We start from the raw sequence: 26,304 nt of genomic DNA, 5'->3' as shown, positions 1-26,304 counted from the left end.
CCAAGAGTTAGTCATTGTCCAGGGCGTATGGGCAGGAGCAGCAATGAGCGCCCCTGCCCGTACTCCCTGCACTGCTGCGGCCCCATTCATAAAATGAGTACTCCGTACTCCACTGAGTTGCCAGCAGTGTAGGAAGAACAGGGTTTTAAGCGCACGCTGAATTCAGAGTGCGCTTTAGGGATGTAAAAGTACAGTAAAAACAGAAAATAATAAACAAAGTATATTAGAAAAATTTTATTTAGGGGATTAGGGACAACATATTTACTCTTTAAGGTTTTTTTTTTAGTAATAATTACTTTTAATCTAATGCCCGCAGCCTGAAACAGAAAATTCATACTTACCACCTCCCTGCCACTCCGATCCTCCATGCTGCCCCTACTGTGTCCATATTCTGGTCTCCAGAGTGCTCACCTCTAGCTTTGCATGGGCACATGCCCACTGCAGCCAATGGCTGGCTTCAGCAGTGACGTGCTGCTTGTAGCCACTTCAGCACTGAAGCCAGTGGAGAATGTTACCATGCCCATGGAGCACCAAATGTAAACACTTCAGGGTCCAGAAGATGGAGACAGTGGAGGCAGTGAGGAGGAATGGAGCAGCGGCGAGAAGGTAAGTATGGATTTTCAGGATGCAGGCTAAGGGGAATTAGATTAAAAGTCATTGTTACTGGAAAAACCCTCAATACATATGAAATAAACACATTGCAACAAAGCTTACAATGTACATTGTTCTAATTAATTTTTCCCATTTCTTATATAGTGTCTCAGCCCAAATGGACTTGCAATCTTTCAGAATGTTTGTGACACCCCACAAGGGAACTTACAAACTCCATGGAGATGGCGTCTTTGGTCCCATCCAAACCCTGAACCCAAAGAACAGTGCTGATCACTGAGCCCCTCTTCTCATAAGACTTTTATAATACTATGTTGCATTCAAGAAAATCTAGCATGCGTATCAAGCAAGCTGGGGGTGAACCACAGGTAGGTAACAGTTGCCAATGTGGTGGCAACCAGCTGTTACCACAGTGTAGGTGGTGTCCAGGATTGGTTATGGCCACCCAAGTGATTGAGATTGGTTCATATCTCTTCCATTTAGATTAACATGGGTTATGTATGAAATCTGCACAGCCTCAGGGAATGTTTTGGTCACTACTTGTGCTTACTAAATGATTTTTACCACATGCTGGAATATAAATGATTTCGCTGTGGGAGATGTGCCTCAACCAGATGCCTCAACCAACATTCAGTGGGATTGTTCAGTAAACCTTCAAATGAAGCCAACCGCTTAAGTCAGCAAGAACAAATTGTCTCAGTGACAAGATGGGAACACATACGAAATGTTTTCTTATCCCTGAAGAATTCCACATTGTACGCATATCACTCACGGTCAGTCCAAGAAAAATATCACACTGCAGATCTGAGACTTTCTACACTCCACTTGTCATTGTGGATCAACACACAGTAACCATAGTTACAGCTACACGATTGAGAGCGACCATTTCTCCGTACAGAATTTATAAAATGTTAGAGAACCCGAAAATTCCCAAGTTAGTTAGTCAAATAAATTAGACGTTGAATATGTGTAAAAATATTTTTACTGTTTTTACTGCAGATATGCATAATATTTCCATAGCTAATTTTGTTTTGTTTTTGTATTTTTTTATTCAAAGAAATCTAGGTTGAATCTAGGAGTCCATTTAATTACTTTGTATTTCTAAATTTTATTACTGTTATAGGTGACTATATTAAAGTGCTCTTTTATGCTTAATTTAAAGAGGTATTCTGGTTTTAATGATTTCATTTATTTATGTAGAGAATAGGATGTTGAACAATTTTCTAATATATCTATTAAAAATTTTGCTTGCAGAACAATTGTCAATATAGTAGCCTCTCCCTAAAGAAATAAAAAAAAAATTATGGCCCATTTAATCCTGTAAAATGTAGGAGAGCTGGATAAGACAAAACATGGCATCAGTTATTTGAGCCATCATGTGACCCGCACACGTATCATGTGACCTGGCTTTCAGTTGCCTAAGTACTATATCTAACAAGTGAATTGTGGTGTAGTGAAGAGCGAAGTACAGCACAGTATACAGCAGCGGTCGCGAAACCTATGGCACGGGTGTCAGAAGTGGCATCCTGAGCCCTCTCTGTGGACACCCACGCCCTGGAAAGTCTTACCAACATGCCTTAGACTTTTCTTGCCCTTCATCAGCACAGGAAACACTATGAACGGCACAAGCAGTGCACTGAATGCAGACAGGTTATTATAGCTAAATGATAAAGATAGAAACATGTGTCGGCAGATAAGAACCATTTGGCCCATCTAGTCTGCCCAATATACTGAGTACTATGGATAGCCCCTGGCCCTATCTTATATGAAGGATAGGCCTTATGCCTATCCCATGCATGCCTAAACTCCTTCACTGTATTTGCAGCTGCCACTTCTGCAGGAAGGCTATTCCATGCATCCACTACTCTCTCAGTAAAGTAATACTTCCTGATATTACTTTTAAACCTTTGCCCCTCTAATTTAAAACTGTGTCCTCTTGTAGCGGTTTTTCTTCTTTTAAATATTCTCTCCTCTTTTACCTTGTTGATTCCCTTTATGTATTTAGCAGTTTCTATCATATCCCCTCTGTCTCGTCTTTCTTCCAAGCTATACATGTTAAGGTCCTTTAATCTTTCCTGGTAAGTTTTATCCTGCAATCCATGTACTAGTTTAGTAGCTCTTCTCTGAACTCTCTCCAAAGTATCAATATCCTTCTGGAGATATGGTCTCCAGTACTGAGCACAATACTCCAAATGAGGTCTCACTAGTTCTCTGTAGAGCGACATGAGCACCTCCCTCTTTCTACTGGTAATTCCTCTTGCTATACACCCAAGCATTCTGCTAGCATTTCCTGCTGCTCTATGACATTGTCTGTCTACCTTTAAGTCTTTCGAAATAATGATCCCTAAATCCCTTTCCTCAGATACTGAGGTTAGGACTGTATCACTGATTTTATATTCTGCTCTTGGGTTTTTACGTCCCAGGGGCATTATCTTGCACTTATCAACATTAAATTTTAGTTGCCAGATTTTTGACCATTCCTCTAGTTTTCCTAAATCCTTTTCCATTTGGTGTATTCCTCCAGGAACATCAACCCTGTTACAAATCTTTGTGTCATCGGCAAAAAGACACACCTTACCATCGAGGCCTTCTGCAATTTCACTGATAAAGATATTAAACAATATGCGTCCCAGAACAGATCCTTGAGGCACCCCACTGGTAACAAGACCATGGTCTGAATATACTCCATTGACTACAACCCTCTGTTGTCTGTCCCTCAGCCACTGCCTAATCCGCTCAAAAATCATATTCTGAGCAGACACTGAACGGACCCCATTATAGTCTATGGGGTCTTAAGGCTAGGTTACGCTCAGTTAGGTCTCAGTTATCTTCAGAATCCGTCCTTTTCGTTCTCCAGCTCCTCAACGGAGCCGGAGAACGGAAAGGAGAAACGGTTATGTGAACAAGGGCTAACACTCATGCTTTCTGAGATTTCTGAGATGTGTTATCTAAACTAAGCAAACACCTTCAATTGCTTTTCAATAGCTTTTGTTTCAAGATAACACGATAATTTAATACATTTGAGTTGAGAGTTTGAGTGCTAACCCTGCTACATCTGTAAGTGGGTTTTGGGTTGCAGTTTGGGCACTCGGCCTCTAAACGCTTTGCCACCACTGGTATACAGTATTATTACCTGCAGCAGCATCTCATATAGATGTATATGTGTTTTGCTTGTTTTTTTTACACTAAACCTTATTAACAACATGACAATATCACCTAGAGACAGGCAGCCATTTTACATCATCACCTAGAGACAAGCAGCCATGTTGCAATGTAAATACACATAGTAATGTAGTTGCATAATAACCACAATAAAAACCATATTTAATTATCAAATGGCTGTCTTGTATCTGATGGGAAGAGTGTCACATGACTGATACAATTTTTTCAGTTAGGCCATGGTTACACAGGACTGATACATAGGCTACACCATTCTACTGTATATTTGAGTCAACTGCTTAATATGAGTAAGGTATGTATGCAGAATTTTAATTGCATGAATATTAGAATATAATTCTTATTATATAAACAAATAAATAAATAGAAAAACTAGTATAATTTAATCATAAATAATGGAAAAATGGAAATAGAGCAAATAACATAGGGATAGGCGCTAAAACAAAATAATAATGTCTTTATTAATTGTCTGATTTAAGAAATAAGGGGTATCAACCGTCAGTATAATGTGCAAAACTGACTTTAACAATTGTGAAAACACTGATATATACCAAATAGCACCACCATCTGGATTGCCAGTGTAATCTCACAAGCTACTAGCATAAGGGGCTCATTCAACCACAGGGTTCAAGATGTGTATCCCAGGGTGAAAGGTATCAAGGGGATGTATTGGTATAGGAATTTCACCAAACACCACTCCAAAACAGTAAGAGCCAGCGCGCAGACTCTCACTGCACTAATAATCACAGGTGCTGGACTATGGCAGAGCAATAACAATCACTCCAGGTGGATTAAAGGAGCAATGGTTGCCCTGACATGTCCCTTATTGGCAACAGCTCAACGCTGCGTTTCCATGCATTGGGGATGCATTTCATCAGGAGCTATGTGCACCAGGTTAATACTAGAGCCCAGAGCCTCAGTGTTGTTTTAATGACCGAGGTAATGGACAAACAAACAGTCAGTGATAGAGATCCCTGCCTAGCACCGTTTTCCTCTAGTGTGAGGTACGGAGCTTTACAAACAGTCACTATCCTGCCTGAGCTAGCAACCTCTAGGCTGAGGTGCTGCGTGCTAGTGTGCATGTAATCCGGCACTGTGATGGCCGCAAAGCGGCCCACAGAACGCCGAGCTTTACAGGGTGAAGCCCCGCCCTGTTAGACACGCCTCCGTCAATCAGCCAATCCGGCCAGGAGGCACGGCACAAGGCAAACCAAAGGCTGAGGGGAGGAGGAACACGGTGAGTCACAGGGAAAGCGCAGCAAGCGCCACATAAACAAAACAAGGAATTTACAAAGCGGCTTTATATATTTATCGCAGCATGGACATCTTTATTGTAATTATACAGTAAAGGAGAGTCACTCCAAGAGAAGTGTGTAAAAACGGACAGACACATAGATTCATGTGTGTAGCCACTTGTATCAATGATCACACACATGAATCCACTTCTCATAGTGCATTGTACAGTAACACAAAGAAATCAGCCTGGTCACTAGATGAACGGGACGTATGAGATCGCATCATTGAGGCCGGATGGTTTGATGGTATTCAGAGAAAAAATCCATCTCGCCTCTTTTTGCAACAATATGCGATCATAGTCACCGCCCCTTGGTGACGGCTTCACAGAGTCGATCACTTGAAATTTGACCGATGATGTATCCCCCCTGTGAAGGTCAAGAACATGACGAGCAATTGGCGTATCTTTGAGATTGGTAATATCCAAAATATGCTCCCCAATCCGTCTTCTTAGCTCTCTGATGGTTTTACCCACATATTTGATGCTGCATACACATGTCAATAAATACACAACACCAAATGACTTGCAATTGTGGAAAGACTTAATGAAGAACGTTTTATCCGCAGTGCTGTTAGTGAAGCTTTTGGATTTTTTAATGAACCCACAAAATTTACAGGATCCACAAGGAAACGTACCTGTAAGTGGGTTTCGCAGCCATGACTGCGGACGGGGGCTGATGTACAGACTATGTGTCAACATGTCACGTAAATTATTGTTGCGGCGATAAGTGACTGAAGGGTTGGCTGAAATCATCCCACCAATATCCGGATCGGATTTCAAAATGTCCCAGTGCTCGTTAAGGACATGGCGCACCTCGTCATGGGCGCCGTCAAAAGTCCCAATGATCCTCACAATATTCTCACTATTGTCCCTCTTTTTCGGAGACAACAACCGATCCCTGTTAGTACTCATTGAGTGCTGGTAAGCCTGCTTTAGACACTGCTGAGGATAACCACGACACTGAAACCTCTGCTGGAGATCTTTAGCAGCCACCCTAAAATCACTGAGATGAGAACAATTCCTCCTAACCCTCAAATATTGGCCCTTAGGGATTCCTCTCCTAAGGGCTACAGGGTGCGCACTGTCCCATTTCAAAAGGTTATTGGTAGCTGTGGGCTTTCTGAAAACGTTGGTACTAATATGCCCATCAGCAGACAATGAAATGGACAGATCCAGGAAGGAAATGTTCTTCAAATCCATTTCTGAGGTGAAAAAAAGTCCCACGGTGTTATTGTTGAGGACCGCAACAAATTCACGGAACAATTCACTATCGCCCCCCCACAGGATCAGCACATCGTCGATGTACCTGATCCAGAGGGGGACAACATCCGTGAATCGCTCCATATCTTCACAAAACACTACCTCCCTCTCCCACCAGCCCAGGTAGAGGTTCGCAAAAGTCGGGGCACCAGAGGTTCGCAAAAGTCGGGGCACAGGGACTGCCCATTGCGACCCCCCTGAGCTGGTGGAAGATAGAGCCATCAAACAAAAATACATTGTGTGTGAGTATGAAACTCAACAATTCCATTACAAAGGCATTATGGGCCCTGTATTGTTCACCCCTCTGCTGAAGGAATGTTAGGATCGCTTCACAGCCCAATCCATGAGGGATTGAGCTGTAGAGCGCCTCCACATCCAAACTGGCCAGATAGGTACCACTGTCACATTGGACACCATCCAAGCGTCCCAGCACATCCATAGTATCCCTTACATGTGAGGGCAAGCTGTTAACAAATGGACGCAGGATGGTGTCAACATAAGTACTGATATTGGCTGTCAAACAATTGTTTCCAGACACTATCGGCCTCCCCTTTAGAGGTTCATACCCCTTGTGAACTTTGGGGAGACAATAAAAGGCCGCAGTGACTGGGTGTGAAGGTAACAAAAAGGCCAATTCAGTCTTGTCAATGAGTTTCTTCTCAAGGGCTTGGTTCAAAATACAGGACAATTCCACCTTATAAGTTGGCGTGGGATCAGACGGAAGTAGTTCATATGTAAGCTTGTCCCTGAGCACGCTCATACACATATTACGATATTGTTCGTGCCCAAGGACAACAATATTTCCGCCTTTGTCTGATGATTTAATCACCACTTCTTTGTCCTGTTGCAATAACCACAAGGCCCCTCTTTCTTGGTCATTCAAATTGTCACTGTTAAGTCCATGCATGTCAATCTGACTCAACTTATTAGACACTATGGACACAAAAGTATCAATTGGGGTGCAATCACCAATAGGTGGCATTTTTGTTGAGGGTAATCTAAGCTTGGTGAACGGACCATCACCTGGATCCCTTTGTCCCTCAGCAAGAAGATCTGATAAGATTTGGACATCTGGCAAGTCTGATATATCAATTCCTAGCTCTTCGCATTTCCTGCGGTCATTATTGACAAAAAATTTTCGCCACTTGAGCTTACGCGCAAATAAATTCAGGTCTTTGACCCACCCAAAACAATCAAACCTGCGCATCGGGACAAATGAAAGGCCCTTTTGTAGAACATGGGTCTCCATGGTAGTTAGAGTCCGTGAAGACAAGTTAATAACTTGTAACTCGTCCTTCACTGATCTAGATGGAAACAGGGATGTAGTTTGGGACGTACAGGGGGATGTCAATGTTTGTTCCTCAGTAAGTATTGGGAAATCAGCGGGGTATCGTCTAAAAAACCCCCCCTACCGTATTGACCTCTACCTCCTCGTCCTCTTCTACTACCCCGACCTCTATTCCTACCACCATACGGTCTTCTAGCAGACTGGGACCTTGTTCGCTTATCACCAGTAGCGTCTGAATCTATTTCACCCTCTGAGGAAGAGACTTCGGTATCTAACTCAAGAGCATCCGAATGTTTGATGCTATAATCAAAGATTTTGTTTGAAAAGGGAGTGTTTCTTTTCTTTTAACTGGGCAGTGTATTTTTCCACAGAAATTTGGAGGAGTGACTCCTTTTTATTAAAATCAGTGTGACTATTGAATTTTTTTGTTGCCTCAATAGCTTCCTTCAGGTCACTTTCCAGAGATGTCACAACACTCTTTTCCTCCTCCAATAGGAGTTTCATCAATCTCAGAGAAGAATCTACGGACTCCTTCTCCCACTTTTTCAGGAAGTCCGCAGATCTCAATCGGACTGATGGTGTGATAGGATTCCTCAGGCCACGTGGGACAATTTTATTCCCAATATACGTTTCCAAAGACTGCACCTCCCACCAAGATCTAACAAAATTTTTGTAGATCTTAGTGACTTGTTTGAAAGCAGAAGAGATGGTAATTGTCTGAGAGGCAAAAGATATGTCTCGCTCAGAAAACACCTCACTAGGATCTCCCATCCACTGTGCGGTGTCAATGCCGCTAGATAAAAAGCCTGCCATTCCTTGTATAATAATTAAATGGAATAAATTGAAATGATATATTGAATATACGCCTATAAGTACAATAGAGCAAATAACATAGGGATAGGCGCTAAAACAAAATAATAATGTCTTTATTAATTGTCTGATTTAAGAAATAAGGGGTATCAACCGTCAGTATAATGTGCAAAACTGACTTTAACAATTGTGAAAACACTGATATATACCAAATAGCACCACCATCTGGATTGCCAGTGTAGTCTCACAAGCTACTAGCATAAGGGGCTCATTCAACCACAGGGTTCAAGATGTGTATCCCAGGGTGAAAGGTATCAAGGGGATGTATTGGTATAGGAATTTCACCAAACACCACTCCAAAACAGTGAGAGCCAGCGCGCAGACTCTCACTGCACTAATAATCACAGGTGCTGGACTATGGCAGAGCAATAACAATCACTCCAGGTGGATTAAAGGAGCAATGGTTGCCCTGACATGTCCCTTATTGGCAACAGCTCAACGCTGCGTTTCCATGCATTGGGGATGCATTTCATCAGGAGCTATGTGCACCAGGTTAATACTAGAGCCCAGAGCCTCAGTGTTGTTTTAATGACCGAGGTAATGGACAAACAAACAGTCAGTGAGTCTGACATGTGTGAATAAATTTCACTTTTTTACTTAAAGGAGTGCTGCGGACTTTCCTTCTCTATATATATATATATATTTTTTTATTTTTTATTTTATTAATATTTAATTTTTGCTTCCTTATATGGAGAGCTGAAGAGCCAAAACATCCACTTGTCTGATCAGCTTTGTTAAAGAGGACCTTTCATTGGTCCTGACGTTACAATATTAGTACCTGGCAGTGTAGGAAAGATATCAGAGCTTTTTTTTTTTTTTTTTAGATGCACTGCTCCATTCCCTTATCTGCCCCCCGTTCACTTTTGCCACCCTGTATGCTAATTAGTAGCATAGGCCGTGTTTCTCAAGGGCTGTTTCCTTCTCCATGGCTGTGATGCTCCCTGAGAACAGCCGATCTGAAAAAAAAAAGCACCATGATATCTATTAAACATTTCCTAAAAATGTCCTCTTTAAGGTGTGGTTGTTGCTTGCAAGGTCTAAAGCTGACCTGCACATTGATAGGGAGAGTGGCCTAAGCCTCAGACAGACAAAGTGGCGGTCTATCTCCCATGAGAACAAGAGTATGTTAACATTGAACAATTCAAACCCTTATTTCTTTCCTGGCATGTGTGGTCTGGGAAGGTTTGGAAAGACCCATACACACAGGCATGGGATCCAGCCGGTTCTCTCCGGTTCTGCCGAACCATTTGTTAAAATTACAGGCGGTTCGCAGGACCGGTGAGAAGCAGGGATCCCGACCCGGTCCTGCAGCTGCGCCTGCACCCCTGTATTTTTCAGCCTGCGGCTGTTAGGGCTGCAACGATTAATCGATGTAATCGATTATATTCAATAACTGGATTCGTTGTCGACGAATCCAGTTATCGAATAATCGCCGATTCGTTGCTATCCGGGCGGGCGGTCGCTGCATCTTTATTTTACCTTTTTACAATGACGCTCCTGTAACAGCCAGGCAGAGCGGACGGCGGCGTAACGTCACTCACTCACGTGACACGCCTGCTCCGCCTCCTTCATTCATGAGGTGGGCGGAGCAGGTGCGTCACGTGAGTGACATTACGCCGCCGTCCGCTCTGCCTGGCTGTTACAGGAGCGTCATTGTAAAAAGGTAAAATAAAGATGCAGACGTGATTAGTCCGACTTATAAGCATCGGGGCCGGGGCTGTTATGGGGAGGATCTGTCTATGGCACTGCTATGGGGAGGGGGGTCTGTGTATAGCACTTCTATGGGGAGGGGGGTCTGTGTATAGCACTGCTATGGGGAGGGGGGTCTGTGTATGGCACTTCTATGGGGAGGGGGGAGGATCTGTCTATGGCACTGCTATGGGGAGGGGGGTCTGTGTATAGCACTGCTATGGGGAGGAGGGGGGATCTGTGTATGGCACTGCTATGGGAAGGGGGATCTGTGCACTGTTATGTGGAAAGGGATCTGTGCACTGTTATGCCCATAACAGTGCACATATCCCCCTCTCCATAACAGCGCCACCCACAGATCCCCCTCTCCATAACTGCGCCACCCACAGATCCCTCTCCATAACAGCGCCATCCACAGATCCCCCTCTCTATAACTGCGCCGCCCACAGATCCCCCTCTCCAAAACAGCGCCATCCACAGATCCCCCTCTCCATAACTACGCCGTCCACAGATCCCCCTCTCCATAACTACGCCACCCACAGATCACCCTCTCCATAACTACGCCGTCCACAGATCCCCCTCTCCATAACTGCGCCGTCCACAGATCCCCCATAATAGTGTCGTCCACAGATCCCCCCTCTCCATAACTGCGCCGTCCACAGATCCCCCATAATAGTGTCGTCCACAGATCCCCCATAAGTGTCGTCCACAGATCCCCCATAATAGTGTCGTCCACAATTTGTTTTAATATGGCCTTTGAACATATTTTTTCAAGTAAGATCATATAAACCTCTCTGTTTTGTAATTTTGTCGTTTTTGCCGATTAATCGATTAATCGTAGAAATTAATCGGCAACTAATCGATTATTCAAATAATCGTTAGCTGCAGCCCCAGCGGCTGTTACTTACAGTCAGTCAGCGTGAGCGTGGCTGTGTGTGTGTCAGCCAGTCTTGAGAGTGAGGAAAATGGGAGTGTCTTGAGAGTGAGCAGCGCCGCGAAGCTGCCAGCCCAGAACAGAGAAGGAGAGAGGAGTCCTCTCACTGTCTGCAGAGTGCCCTAGTTGCTGACAGTCCACACCCCACACACAGCCATGAAAGATTGAAGAGCCGGCCCCTAGCCTAACAGAAAGGAGTCTGGACAGGTCAGGACTCAGGACAGCCTGGTTGGTTGAGTGTGATTTGTGTGACACTGACAAGTTGGCATTAAGGAGGGGACCACCGACCAGGGGCTGAAATTGAAATGTGACAACATAACAAAAATGGAGGGGGCCATGAATCTGTGGGGAGAAGCTATATGAGAAGTTTGAGAACATGGAGGGAGCCATGAATCTGTGGGGAGAAGCTATGTGAGAATATGGAGGGGGCCATGTGGGGAGAAGCAATGTGAGAACATGGAGGGGGCCATGAATCTGTGGGGAGAAGCAATGTGAGAACATGGAGGGGGCCATGTGGGGAGAAGCAATGTGAGAACATGGAGGGGGCCATGTGGGGAGAAGCAATGTGAGAACATGGAGGGGGCCATGTGGGGAGAAGCAATGTGAGAACATGGAGGGGCCATGAATCTGTGGGGAGAAGCAATGTGAGAACATGGAGGGGCCATGAATCTGTGGGGAGAAGCAATGTGAGAACATGGAGGGGGCCATGAATCTGTGGGGAGAAGCAATGTGAGAACAGGGAGGGGCCATGAATCTGTGGGGAGAAGCAATGTGAGAACATGGAGGGGGCCATGTGGGGAGAAGCAATGTGAGAACATGGAGGGGGCCATGTGGGGAGAAGCAATGTGAGAACATGGAGGGGGCCATGTGGGGAGAAGCAATGTGAGAACATGGAGGGGCCATGAATCTGTGGGGAGAAGCAATGTGAGAACATGGAGGGGCCATGAATCTGTGGGGAGAAGCAATGTGAGAACATGGAGGGGGCCATGAATCTGTGGGGAGAAGCAATGTGAGAACATGGAGGGGCCATGAATCTGTGGGGAGAAGCAATGTGAGAGAATGGAGGGGGCCATGTGGGGAGAAGCAATGTGAGAACATGGAGGGGGCCATGTGGGGAGAAGCAATGTGAGAACATGGAGGGGGCCATGTGGGGAGAAGCAATGTGAGAACATGGAGGGGCCATGAATCTGTGGGGAGAAGCAATGTGAGAACATGGAGGGGCCATGAATCTGTGGGGAGAAGCAATGTGAGAACATGGAGGGGGCCATGAATCTGTGGGGAGAAGCAATGTGAGAACATGGAGCGGTGTATGTAAATATGTGTCGTGACTCGTGACGCGCTGCGTATCCACCGCTGAGTAGGGAACCTGTTGTTAAAAATTTGAATCCCACCCCTGCATACACATTAATCTGATGTGTATGGCCACCTTAGCAAGGTGTGGTAATGTGTACAGTAAAGTGGTGGAAGGTATGTATATCTCACCCGGATTCCTCACCTGGTTGCAGGGGCAGATTAGGAACTTAAAGTGGCCGCATGTTGTAGGTGGGTCCAAATTGACACAAGACGGGACAAAACAAGTAGGCAGGGATAAAAGAAGTAGACAGGGCCTGCAATACCATCGTGCAGCACAGAAAACCGCCCTAGCAGAACCAAATACCACAGGGCAGCACAAAATACTGCCGCCCCAACCACAGTATTCAACTGTATCACATTTGAGTTCAGGAGGGCACTTGTGGTCGTTGAGCATCAGATCATTATGCATCTGGACAAAGATCACAGAAAAAAAGATAAAAAAAACTGTGATAAAATCATCCTGCACGATATGATAAATAAATATGCGGATGTACATGGCTACATTTATGAAAAAAATCACAGAAAACTAATAATAATGCACCTCTATGTGACTAGGAGCGGCGCACTATATGTGCAGAGTCTGCTTTCCTGAACATAGATGCCCAACGGCATAAGTAGGTTTAGCGTAGGACCTGCCTGACTGAGAGCACCTTGGCGGGGGTAGGCGGGCATCGATGTGTTTTGATCAAAATATATTGGCTAAGAGTCTCAGATTTTATTATATCAGAATGAGGGCTTAGTCTATATATATAATGATTGCATCTATTCTGCATCTACTCCATTCCAGGTCCAGGGGGCTGGGATCATTAGTGGGGAATAAAAGATAATACCAGGCTGTTAGTCTAGGGAGTTATGCCTGTCTGGTTAGAGCCTGGTAAATGGCTAATCATAAGCTGTGTGAAGCCTGGACTTCCCTGGTGTGAACAGGACTCTATAGGTGAAAGAAGAATCGACTATGTATTATGTAGAGCCCAGACGGGCAGGTGTTTATTATGTTTTATGTTTTGTTGTGCTGGAACCTCACCTGTATTGCTGAACTGGTAGGTCCCTTACAAATGACATTCAGTATCAGAAATGCTACTCATTCAGATAGTGATGGTAGGGAGTATCCCTGGGCCACTTTCTCAGATGATATTCAACTTCTAACAAATTGAATTCATGTGGTCAAGACTTTGAGAACCAATGCAGTGTATATTTTGAACAGTACGAATGGTAAAATTGATGAAAATAAGCTCCACAGATTATAATAAACCTTTTCTCAGGGCCATTATAAATATCCAGAAATACTAGGTTATTTTGACCTATGATCCGCATGGTATATCAAACAACATCAACAACATAATAGCGCTAATAGCTTCTCTTTTAGAACTAATTTTAAAAAAATTATATAGTACATTAACAGACAATTTAGATTTTTTTAGAAAAAGATAGAAAAAAACAATATGGAAACTTTTCCAAATCAAATATATTAGAGTTGGAATGCAAACAATATATGGCATCAACTAGAAATTATATTGGGTAGTTCCACACGACAGTATTTTTTCAGGGTCTGCAAAACGGTGTTCCGTTGTTCCGTGATCCGTTTTTCGTTTTTGTTTCCGTGGGTCTTTCTTGATTTTTGGAGGATCTCCAGACATGAAGTAAAGTGAAAAAAAATCTAAGTCAAGTTTGCCATGCAAATGATAGGAAAAAAACGGACGCGGATGACAATCTTGTGTGCCTCCGTGTTTTTTCACGGACCCATTGACTTGAATGGGCCCGCGAACAGCTGTCCGTGAAAAAAATAGGACAGGTCCTATTTTTTTCACGGACTGGAAACACGGATCACGGACGCGGATGACAAACGGTACATTATCCGAGTTTTCCACGGACCCATTGAAAGTCAATGGGTCCGCAGAAAATCACGGAAAACGGAACAACGGACACGGAACACAACAACGGTCGTGTGCATGAGGCCTTACTCTCATGTAATAGGAGAAAATTACAATACCAGGCACCGCTCATGGACAAGAAAGATTATGTGATGGCAGTGGGTGTGGACCCACTTTGCCAACTAACCAGTGTGACTTTAGACTAAACCTAAGGGAGTTGTCCTGATGGTTCCCTGATTTTTATCCTTTAACACTTAACAGGGATCTGGACTTCACAACAGGGAACCAATCAGGCTGCTACCTTCTGGATCAGTCCTGGTGCAGTGGGCTGATGACCCACAAGAATTATTGACACCAGTGTAAAGCACCAAGGAATCAGGCAAAGGATATAGTCTGAATACAGTCCAAGGTCTAGGCAGGCTGATTACATGCATACTCCAGATAACGAATCCAAACTCGGGGGAGCCAGCAAGGAGCGGAATTGATAGGCAAGGTGTGGTGCACGAGTAGTCGGACAAGAGATCACACCTTTGCTGGTTACTACACAACCTCAAAGCTCAGGCCAGGAAGTAAATGCGAAGCCTAGCTAAATAGGAAGGTTGATTATGTTCTTAATTATCAGTTAGGCTGGGAGCACTAGGAAAGTATAAGCTCTCGCAGGGCTGAAAAAAAGTTCACTGAGCACTAGTCTCAATACACGCAGAGAGAGGAGAGCGAGGTCCTCGCCGGCCTAGGCCAGCAAGACAGCATCAGGCACAGACCGCCTGCATGACAGGTTATGTGTTTGTAGAAGAAAGCAGCAATATTCATATTTTCATTTCATATTTTTTGTCTTGTAATAAACAAATATACTTTTTCAATTTGTTACGTACAGAAGTCCTGTAGAGAAGCCTATTGGAAAAACACCAGAAAAAAAAACGTTATACTTAGAGCATGCTTCATTTATTAGCTACAGTTCAAAGTAGCTACAAAGGCCGTCTCGCAATCTGGAGGAACCAACACATCCATGTGTGAAAAGAACAGTCCATTCATTTTAATGAGAATTGTGTAATAATTGATTTCCTTTCAAGTGGTTCTTCCCTTGCTGATTTCCCCACAGTTGTAGTGAACCCAGGCAGCAGGACACCCTGTGATCAGCTTATCATTGGGAACCTACAACTTAAATAAGCATTGTCCAAAGCTAACCCTTTAAAGCATGTTCTCCATCAGAAGCCTCCATTGCTCATTGCATCAAAAAAAGCTAAAGTATCCTAGCATGCTCTGCTATTTTGTCTGGTAAAACATCTGGCTCCTTGACAGAGACCTAATGGACCATATTTTTACTGTTCTGTTCCTATTATGGAAACAAAAGCCCAGATGTGAGCAAACCCTAAAGTATCTTTTTGCACCAATAACTAATAACTTTAAAGTGACCCAACAGGAACACCAAGCAATTCAGCTCTCAAAAACAAATCTTTTCTGAAACCCAACTTTTTATTTCATTTTCTTTTTCTTTTTTTTGCAACATCTGCCTATTTTGTATCGGATAATGGCGCTCGATGTTGTGTGAATCACCAGGACAGCTTATTCCTTTACCAAGAGATGGAGGAGAGAAGAAGAATAAAGAGGACTCCTGGGTGGATCATTCAGCAGTGTGCTTTTTCCAAGCTTTCCTCACACCAAAATTAGAAAAAATACATTTCTCTCCGTTCTGAAAGCAGCATGGAGGTCATTAAACCACCGCTCTTGGTATTGTGTTCCTCGGTTTTGTTAACTTTATCAAAGAGCGGGGAAACCTTCAGCAAACCATCTTGTTACTAGCCATTTATTTTCATCTAAGAGAACAGCGTGTTATCACACATACAGTTCAAGTTAGGATTTCATCTATGTTCTTTCTGAGATTGCTGCTCCTGTAAAATTTGATTGTTTTTACTATTATTGTAGTTGGGTTTCCATTCATTTTTGAGTTGAATTACTATTGCACATCATTAAGTACTATATATTTTTTTAACATTTTTTTTTGTTACAGCCAGAGTGTTCTTTCTACACCCGTGCAACAAAATCGTGCAGCGTGCCACACTAAAACGTGCAAAGGAGAAGGGCCCCCATAAACCTTTCCCAGTCCCTCTGGGCCAAATGTGTCTCGCAAGGGACAAAACAGGCAACCCCCAGCCGAAGCCAGGGGTACGCCCAGGCAACCCTCAGCCGAAGCCAAGGGTACGCCAAGTCTGTGCTCCGGCTTCCACCTAGGCTGCCACCCAAGGTGTTGGCATGGAGCTTCAACTATTAGGCTGGAATCTCCCTGGAGGGAGAGCCCAAGGGGTTTTGCAGGGGGGTGCGGAACCAGGATGGCCACCCCCCAAATCCTACTGATAAACAAACATGGAAAGTGAATACACAGTGAACAAAAATTTAAATAAATAGTGTATGAGTGCTGAAGCTCAGCCCGGACATCCGGCCGGAATTATAAAAAATTCTCCTCCTTATGCCAGGCCTGTCGGCTGGGAAAAGAATAGAGGTGTGTGCGCTTAAAATGTGAGAAGTTATGTGCGTGCAAATGTGCCATCACTCAGTGGGCTCCCACCCCCAGTGAGTTAAGGCACCCCCAGGGTCACCACTCCTGGGGCACTTCTGCACCTTGGGCTTTCAAGCATCTCAGGCCCTGGCTTAGATCCAGCAGAGCCCTTGGTCACCTAGCATAGGGCACTAATGTCCCAAGCCATACACCCTAGGGATGCTGTGTGGTTCTCTACCCAAAATTTTAGAGGCCTGGCCTACCTCCAGAACTGATGAGAACAGATACTACACTATATATTTTTATTACTATAGCATCTGTACAAATAATGGAAATCTACTAAAAGGGTTTTTTCTGCTTTAGAAATCCTATATTCAAATACTATATCATTCCATTATGAGTTAAGAGAGGTGGCTTTTTTTTTTTACACCGTTTTTATTTTTATTTTTTTCTGGTGTTTACCTGAGGGGTTAGTTCATGTGATATTTTTATACAGCAGGTTCGGATGCGGCGATACCTATTATGTATATTTTTTTGTTTATTTAAGTTTCACACAATAACAGCAATTTTTAAATGAAAAAAATTATGTTTCTGTGTCTCCATATTCTGAGAGACATATTTTTATTAATTTTTTGGGCGATTGTCTTAGCTAGGGTCCAGTTTTTTTTCGGGATGAGAAGACGGTTTGATTGGTATGATTTTGGGGTGAGTATGATTTTTTGATCACTTGGTATTACACTTTTTGTGATGTAAGGTGGCAAAAAAATTTGCTTTTTTTACGATGTTCACCTGAGGGGTTGGATCATGTGATATTTTTATAGAGCTGGTCGTTACAGACATGGTAATACCTAATATGTATACTTTTTTATTTATTTAAGTTTTACACAATAATATTTTTGAAACCAAACAGAAATATCATGTTTTAGTGTCTCCATGTCTGAGTCATATATTTTTTTAATTTTTGGGCGATTGTCTTAGATAGGGTATCATTTTTGCGGGATGAGATGCCAGTTTTATTGGCACTATTTTGGGGTGCATATTACTTTTTGATCGCTTGCTATTACACTTTTTGTCATGTAAGGTGACAAAAAATGGCCTTATTTTTTACAGCGTTCACCTGAGGGGTTAGGTCATGTGGTATTTTTATAGGGAAGGATGTTACGGACTCGGCGATACCTAATATGTAAACTTTTTTTTTGTCTCCATAGTCTGAAAGCCATTTATTTTTTATTTTTGGGAACAGTGTCTTAGGTAGGGGCAAATTTTTTGCGAGATGAGGTAACGGTTAGATTGGTACTATTTTGGGGGGCATACGCCTTTTTGATCACTTGGTGATGCACTTTTACTGATGTAAGGTGACAAAAAATTGTTTTTTTTAGCACAGTTCTTATTTTATTTATTTCTTGACGGTGTTCACCTGAGGGGTTAGATCACGTGATATTTTTATAGAGTCTGTCGATACGGACGCGACGTGGCGATACCTAATGTCTATTTTTATTTTTTTCCTATTTTTTTCCTTTTTTTAAACTTTATTTTGTTGTAAAAGGACGATTTTATTTTATTTTTTTACTTGAAACTTACATTTTTTTGTGAAACTTTCTTTTTTTAACTTCTTTTTCACTTTATTTTTTGTCCCACTCTGGGACTTCAACTTTTGCGGATCTGATCCCCTTTACAATGCATCACAATACTTCTGTATTGTGATGAATTGGCGGTAAGTGCATTACACTGTAATATACTTAGGCCTCTTTCACACGAGTATTCTGCGCGGGTGCAATGCGTGATGCGAACGCATTGCGCCCATACGGAATCCTGACCCATTCCCTTCAATGGGGCTGTGTACATGTGCGTTGGTTTTCACGTGTGCATTGAATGAAAATCGCAGCATGCTGTATATTCTGCAATTTTCACGCAACGCTTGCCCCATAGAAGTTATTGGAGCTGCGTGAAAATCGCATTGCATCCGCAAGCGAGGATGTGATGAGTTTTGCAAGGATGGTTGCTAAGAGATGTTGTTTGTAAACATTCAGTTTTTTTAATACGCGCGTGCAAAACGTATTAAATCGCATTGCACCCGCTCGATAATACTGAACGTGATCACAAACATAACTGAATGGACTTGCTTGCGAAATCGCGCAGTTTTCACTGAACGCATCCGCACCAAATCCGGACACGGTAATCTGCAAGGGGCCTCACAGCCTGCTTCCTGTGAGATCCAGGGGGCTGGATCTCACAGTCTCTCACAGAAGGCAGCCACGATGCCTAAGGAAGGCATCATGCTGCCTTCCCTGCCATCAGGTCCCCGTCACAGCAGCACGGGGACCCTATGGCCACCCTGCACCCTGCAGGATCCCGCACGTGCCACAGTCAGCGCTGACCGTGACAGTGCAAAGGTTAATGACCGCTATCAGTGACTGCCGAACCCCTGATGCTGATCGGGTGGGTGCAGCTCCTGCATCCGCCCGATCAGCATGACGTACATGTATGTCATTGGTCCTTAAGTCACGGCCAGATATGACGTACATGTAAGTCATGGGTCCTTATGGGGTTAAAGAGGTTGTCCTGTCCCAAAATCAAACTTCTTTTTCTTTGCTCCTAACACCCCTCACCTTCCATACATATGCCCCCAATACCTGTTTTTCATGTTTGAGCTTTCTTTTTTCCCTGGAAAACATTAGACTATCCTGGCAGATCTGTTTACTTTCTCTCCTTCTTGTTTTGTTGAATACATAACTTTATTGATACACAAGCCTGGCTGCACTGCACAGAGATGAGTCACAGACTGGCCACGCCCCCGACACTGCAGAAGCTGCACACACTACAACTCATGTGTTCATCTTTCTACACCCAGACAGGAATCTACTTCTCACTCAGTGTCTAAATCCCATCACTGACCGTCCACAGGCTCTGCCCTCATTGTGTATCTAATCCTGTGTGATACAGCCTGCTGAGCTGTGTATCTAATCCAATCACTAACCGTCCACAGGCTCTTCCCTCACCATCTCCAGAGTATAATAAACAGCTGGTGTATCCAAACACATCTGTATCTAATCCTATCATGTACAGTACAGACCAAAAGTTTGGACACACCTTCTCATTCAAAGAGTTTTCTTTATTTTCATGACTATGAAAATTGTAGATTCACACTGAAGGCATCAAAATGATGAATTAACACATGTGGAATTATATACATAACAAAAAAGTGTGAACCAACTGAAAATATGTCATATTCTAGGTTCTTCAAAGTAGCCACCTTTTGCTTTGATTACTGCTTTGCACACTCTTGGCATTCTCTTGATGAGCTTCAAGAGGTAGTCACCTGAAATGATCTTCCAAATTGTTGGCCCTTTTGCCTTCACTCTGCGGTCCAGCTCACCCCAAACTATCTTGATTGGGTTCAGGTCCGGGGACTGTGGAGGCCAGGTCATCTGGCGCAGCACCCCATCACTCTCCTTCATGGTCAAATAGCCCTTACACAGCCTGGAGGTGTGTTTGGGGTCATTGTCCTGTTGAAAAATAAATGATGATCCAACTAAATGCAAACCGGATGGAATAGCATGCCGCTGCAAGATTCTGTGGTAGCCATGCTGGTTCAGTATGCCTTCAATTTTGAATAAATCCCCAACAGTGTCACCAGCAAAGCACCCCCACACCATCACACCTCCTCCTCCATGCTTCACGGTGGAAACCAGGCATGTAGAGTCCATCCGTTCACCTTTTCTGCGTTGCACAAAGACACGGTGGTTGGAACCGAAGATCTCAAATTTGGACTCATCAGACCAAAGCACAGATTTCCACTGGTCTAATGTCCATTCCTTGTGTTCTTTACCCCAAACAAGTCTCTTCTGCTTGTTGCCTATCCTTAGCAGTGGTTTCCTAGCAGATATTCTACCATGAAGGCCTGATTCACACAGTCTCCTCTTAACAGTTGTTCTAGAGATGTGTCTGCTGCTAGAACTCTGTGTGGCATTGACCTGGTCTCTAATCTGAGCTGCTGTTAACCTGTGATTTCTGCTGGTGACTCGGATGAACTTATCCTCCGCAGCAGAGGTAACTCTTGGTCTTCCTTTCCTGGGGCGGGCCGCATGTGAGACAGTTTCTTTGTAGCACTTGATGGTTTTTGTGACTGCACTTGGGGACACTTTCAAAGTTTTCCCAATTTTTCGGACTGACTGACCTTCATTTCTTAAAGTAATGATGGCCACTCGTTTTTCTTTACTTAGCTGCTTTTTTCTTGCCATAATACAAATTCTAACAGTCTATTCAGTAGGACTATCAGCTGTGTATCCACCCGACTTCTCCACAACACAACTGATGGTCCCAACCCCATTTATAAGGCAAGAAATCCCACTTATTAAACCTGACAGGGCACACCTGTGAAGTGAAAACCATTTCAGGTGACTACCTCTTGAAGCTCATCAAGAGAATGCCAAGAGTGTGCAAAGCAGTAATCAAAGCAAAAGGTGGCTACTTTGAAGAACCTAGAATATTACATATTTTCAGTTGTTTTACACTTTTTTGTTATGTATATAATTCCACATGTGTTAATTCATCGTTTTGATGCCTTCAGTGTGAATCTACAATTTTCATAGTCATGAAACTAAAGAAAACTCTTTGAATAAGAAAGTGTGTCCAAACTTTTTGTCTGTACTGTATGTGTCTTATACACAGCCTGTTGTGGGCGAGACTGAGCTGTGTATCTAAACCCTTATGCACAATCCATTTTGCGATCCACATTTTTTGCAGTCCTATTGAGTTCTATAAATTTAAGGACCAGAATAGGACATGTTCTATCTTTTCTGGAACTGACATACAGATATGGAAAGTACACTGATGACGTTCCTGTGCTTTCCACATCCATATGTCAGTTCTGTGAAAGATAGAACATGTCCTATTCTGGTCCTCAAAATGCAGATCAAAAACCCATATAACTCAATAGGACTGCAAAAAAAATGTGAATCACACACGGACAGTATCCTTATTTAGTGGATACGCGACTGCAGACAGCAAAACGGATACAGTAGTGTGCCTGAGCCCTATCACTCATACTGAGCGCACATAGCAGTGACATCCACAGCGCCCCCATAACAGTGACATCCTCAGCGCCCCATAACAGTGACATCCACATTGCTCCCATAACAGTGACATTCACATTGCCCCCATAACAGTGACATCCACAGCGCCCCCATAATAGTGACATCCACAGTGTCCCCATAAGAGTGACATCCACAGTGCCCCATAAGAGTGAAATCAATAGCACCCCCATAACAGTGACATCCACAGTGCCCCCATAACAGCGACATCCACAGTGCCCCCATAACAGCGACATCCACAGTGCCCCCATAACAGCGACATCCACAGTGCCTCCATAACAGCGACATCCACAGTGCCCCCATAAAAGTGACATCCACAGTGCTCCAATCACAGTGACATCCACAGTGCCCCCCATAACTGACATCCACTGCACCCCCATTAACAGTGACCTCCACAGCGCCCCCATAACAGTGACAGCCACAGTGCTCCGATAACAGTGACATCCACAGCGCCCCCATAACAGTGACATCCACAGTGCCCCCATAAAAGTGACATCCACAGCGTCCCCATAAAAGTGACATCCACAGCGCCCCTATAACAGTGACATCCACAGTGCCCCCATAACAGTGACATCCACGGTGCCCCCATAACAGGGACATCACAGCACCCCAAAACTGACATCAACTGCACCCCCATTAACAGTGACCTTCACAGTGCCCCCAGTCTCTTTGATGTAGATGTTCTCTTTCCTTTTCTTCTCCTTTCAGACCTTCAGACCAGACCACCATTTTTCAGCCATTTCTCGTCTCTGCAGTTTGACAAACAAAATCTTAGTTTGCTACTTTTCCATCATCCTCCCATCTTCTGGAAAAATCGTCCTACCACACCCAATACTGTGCCGCTATGCTCCCTAATACTATACTGCAGAAACAGATAAACCCCCTGATAATAATAGTACAACCTATTAAACCAACAACCTGTTGGTAAGATGTATGTCATCACATAGTAATCCACACGGAATACCCATACATACACAAAATATGACATTTTCTTAAATAATTACATACACGTAATAACAAGACCATATAAGACAATGAATCTAAAAAATATTGAGCAGCAATACAGGTGATGTAGCAAATGGCAGCGCACATGCTGACCAGCATGGTATAAGATCCCAAAATGTAAAATTAAACTAGGCATCTAGTAAATACCAGCAGTGCCTAAAAAGAAAGAAAATATTAATGTACCAATATTGTCCTAAAAGGTGTCTGATATATCAAAAAACGTATATATAATTATTTAATAAAATTTGATATTTTGTGTATGTATGGGTATTCCCCCTGATAATAATAGTACCATACAGATAGTGCCCTTCAATAATTATTGGCACATAGTGCCCCTGACACTAAGGGCTCATGCACACAAAAGTTTTTGGCATTCTGTATACGGGCCGTATTTTGATTCCGTATATGGAACCATTCATTTCAATGGGTCCGCAAAAGATGCGGACAGCACTCTGTGTGCTGTTCGAATCTGTTACTCTGTTCCGTGGCCCTGCAAAAATGATGAGGCATGTCCTATTCTGGTCTGTTTTGCGGACAAGAATAGGCATTTCTATAATGGGCCTCCTGTTCCGTTCCGCAAAGGCGGAAGGCACACGGGCGGCACCCGTTTTTGGGGATCTGCAATTCGCGGACCGCAAAAAACGGCACGGTCGTGAGCATAAACCCTAATAGTGTAAACATAACATCCCCAAAAAATAATTGTGGTAAGCTGATACTGTGCCATGGTGCCCCCACAGTAATAGTGCTCCCAAAAGTCCCACCAATAGAAATAATTCTCTGCTAGAGCACACATGGTAGTAATAGTGCTCATACAGTTTTAGATTTGAGAAAACCAGATTTTTCTAAAATTAGATTAAAGGTATACGAGACCCTATCAGATTGGAACAGTTTCAATGGAGTCCAGGAGAAATGGGACTACTTAAAAGTGGCACTATTGAAGGCAACAGAAAATTGCATTAGGCTTGTCAGTAAAAGCAAAAAAAAGAAAGAGACCACTGTGGTACTCAACAGAAGTGGCCAAAATCATTAAAAACAAAAAGATAGCATTTAGTAATTATAGAAAAAAAAGAAAAACGAGGATGACAGGCAAATTTATAGGATTAGGCAGAGAGAGGCCAAACAAGTTATAAGAGCTTCTTAAGCACAGGCAGAAGAGAAATTAGTTCAGTCAGGGGAAAAAGGCGATAAGGCATTCTTCAGATACAAAAATAAAAAAGGAAACTAAAACAAGGAATTAACAAATTAAAAACAAAAGAAGGAAGGTATATGGAAGAAGATAAAGAACTAGCTGACTGCCTCAATTAATACTTCTAGTCAGTTTTTACAAAGGAAAATGAAGGAAAAGGACCTCAGTTAGGAAAGAAGACTAATGAATCTTTTGATGCATGTGTCTTTACAGAGGAAGATGTTCTAAGTCAGCTGTCTAAAATTAATACAAATATGTCACAGGGGCCTGATGGGATACACCCAAAGCTATTAAAAGAGCTCAGAGGTGAACTAGCAAAACCATTAACAGATTTATTTAACCAATCACAGGTAACAGGAGTCATCCCAGAAGATTGGAAATTAGCAAATGTTGTGCCCATTCACAAGAAAGGTAGTAGGGAGGAATTGGGCAACTATAGGCCAGTAAGCCTGACATCAATAGTGGGGAAATTAATGGAAACCATTCTTAAGGAGAGGATTGTGGAACATCTAAAATCCCATGGATTGAAAGATAAAAAACAGAATGGGTTTACTTCAAGGAGATCATGTCAAACTAATCTTATTGATTTTTTTGATTGGGTGACTAAAATAATAGATGGCGGAGGTGCAGTAGACATCGCTTATCTAGACTTTAGTAAGGCTTTTGATACTGTCCCACATAGAAGGCTTATCAAAAAATTGCAGACTTTGTGCTTGGATCCCCATATTGTTGAATGGATTAGGCAGTGGCTGAGGGACAGGCAACAGAGGGTTGTAGTCAATGGAGTATATTCAGACCAAGGTCTTGTTACCAGTGGGGTACCTCAGGGATCTGTTCTGGGACCCTTATTGTTTAATATCTTTATCAGTGAAATTGCAGAAAGCCTCGATGGTAAGGTGTGTCTTTTTGCTGATGACACAAAGATTTGTAACCAGGTTGATGTTCCTGGAGGGGTACACCAAATGGAAAAGGATTTAGGAAAACTAGAGGAATGGTCAAAAATCTAGCAACTAAAATTTAATGTTGATAATTGCAAGATAATGCACCTGGGGTGTAAAAACCTAAGAGCAGAATATAAAATCAGTGATACAGTCCTAACCATCTGAGGAAAGAGATTTAGGGGTCATTATTTCAGAAGACTTAAAGGTAGGCAGACAATGTCATAGAGCAGCAGGAAATGCTAGCAGAATGCTTGGGTGTATAGGGAGAGGCATTACCAGTAGAAAGAGGGAGGTGCTCATGCCGCTCTACAGAGCACTAGTGAGACCTCATTTGGAGTATTGTGCTCAGTACTGGAGACCATATCTCCAGAAGGATATGGATACTTTGGAGAGAGTTCAGAGAAGAGATACTAAACTGGTACATGGATTGCAGGATAAAACTTACCAGGAAAGATTAAAGGACCTTAACATGTATAGCTTGGAAGAAAGACGAGGCAGAGGGGATATGATAGAAACGTTTAAATACATAAAGAGAATCAACAAGGTAAAAGAGGAGAGAATATTTAAAAGAAGAAAAACTGCTACAAGAGGACAGAGTTTTAAATTAGAGGGGCGAAGGCTTAAAAGTAATATCAGGAAGTATTACTTTACTGAGAGAGTAGTGGATGCATGGAATAGCCTTCCTGCAGAAGTGGTAGCTGCAAATACAGTGGAAGAGTTTAAGCATGCATGGTATAGGCATAAGGCCATCCTTCATATAAGATAGGGCCAGGGGCTATTCATAGTATTAAGTATATTGGGCAGACTAGATGGGCCAAATGGTTCTTATCTGCCGACACGATCTATGTTTCTATGTGTCTATGTTACAGTGCCCCTAACATGTCCCCACTGTGCCCCAGAAGTAATAATGCTCCCATAGTGCCCATACTATTAATCATGTTTCCCATAGACCCCCAGTAGTAATAATTCTCCTTATAATGTGCCAGTGCAAAAAATACACCCATTTAATGCCCCCAGTTGAGATAATGTCCCCATAGTGCCCCCACAGAGAAATAAAATACAAGAACACCCAATTAGTAGTTGGTCTAAACTTAAAGGTTTTTACAGATGCAACAGATACTGTAAAATCACCTCCGTCCCAAAAAAGACTGACAAAATTTGTTTTATGACAAACAGCTTCTTCACATGAAAAAAAGGAATTTCTCACCTGCACCAGCACTAACATTATCTACATTATTCA

Source organism: Bufo gargarizans, chromosome 5, assembly GCF_014858855.1.
Source record: "Bufo gargarizans isolate SCDJY-AF-19 chromosome 5, ASM1485885v1, whole genome shotgun sequence".
Lineage (NCBI taxonomy): Eukaryota > Metazoa > Chordata > Amphibia > Anura > Bufonidae > Bufo > Bufo gargarizans.
Note: the sequence above shows the minus strand (reverse complement) of the source record.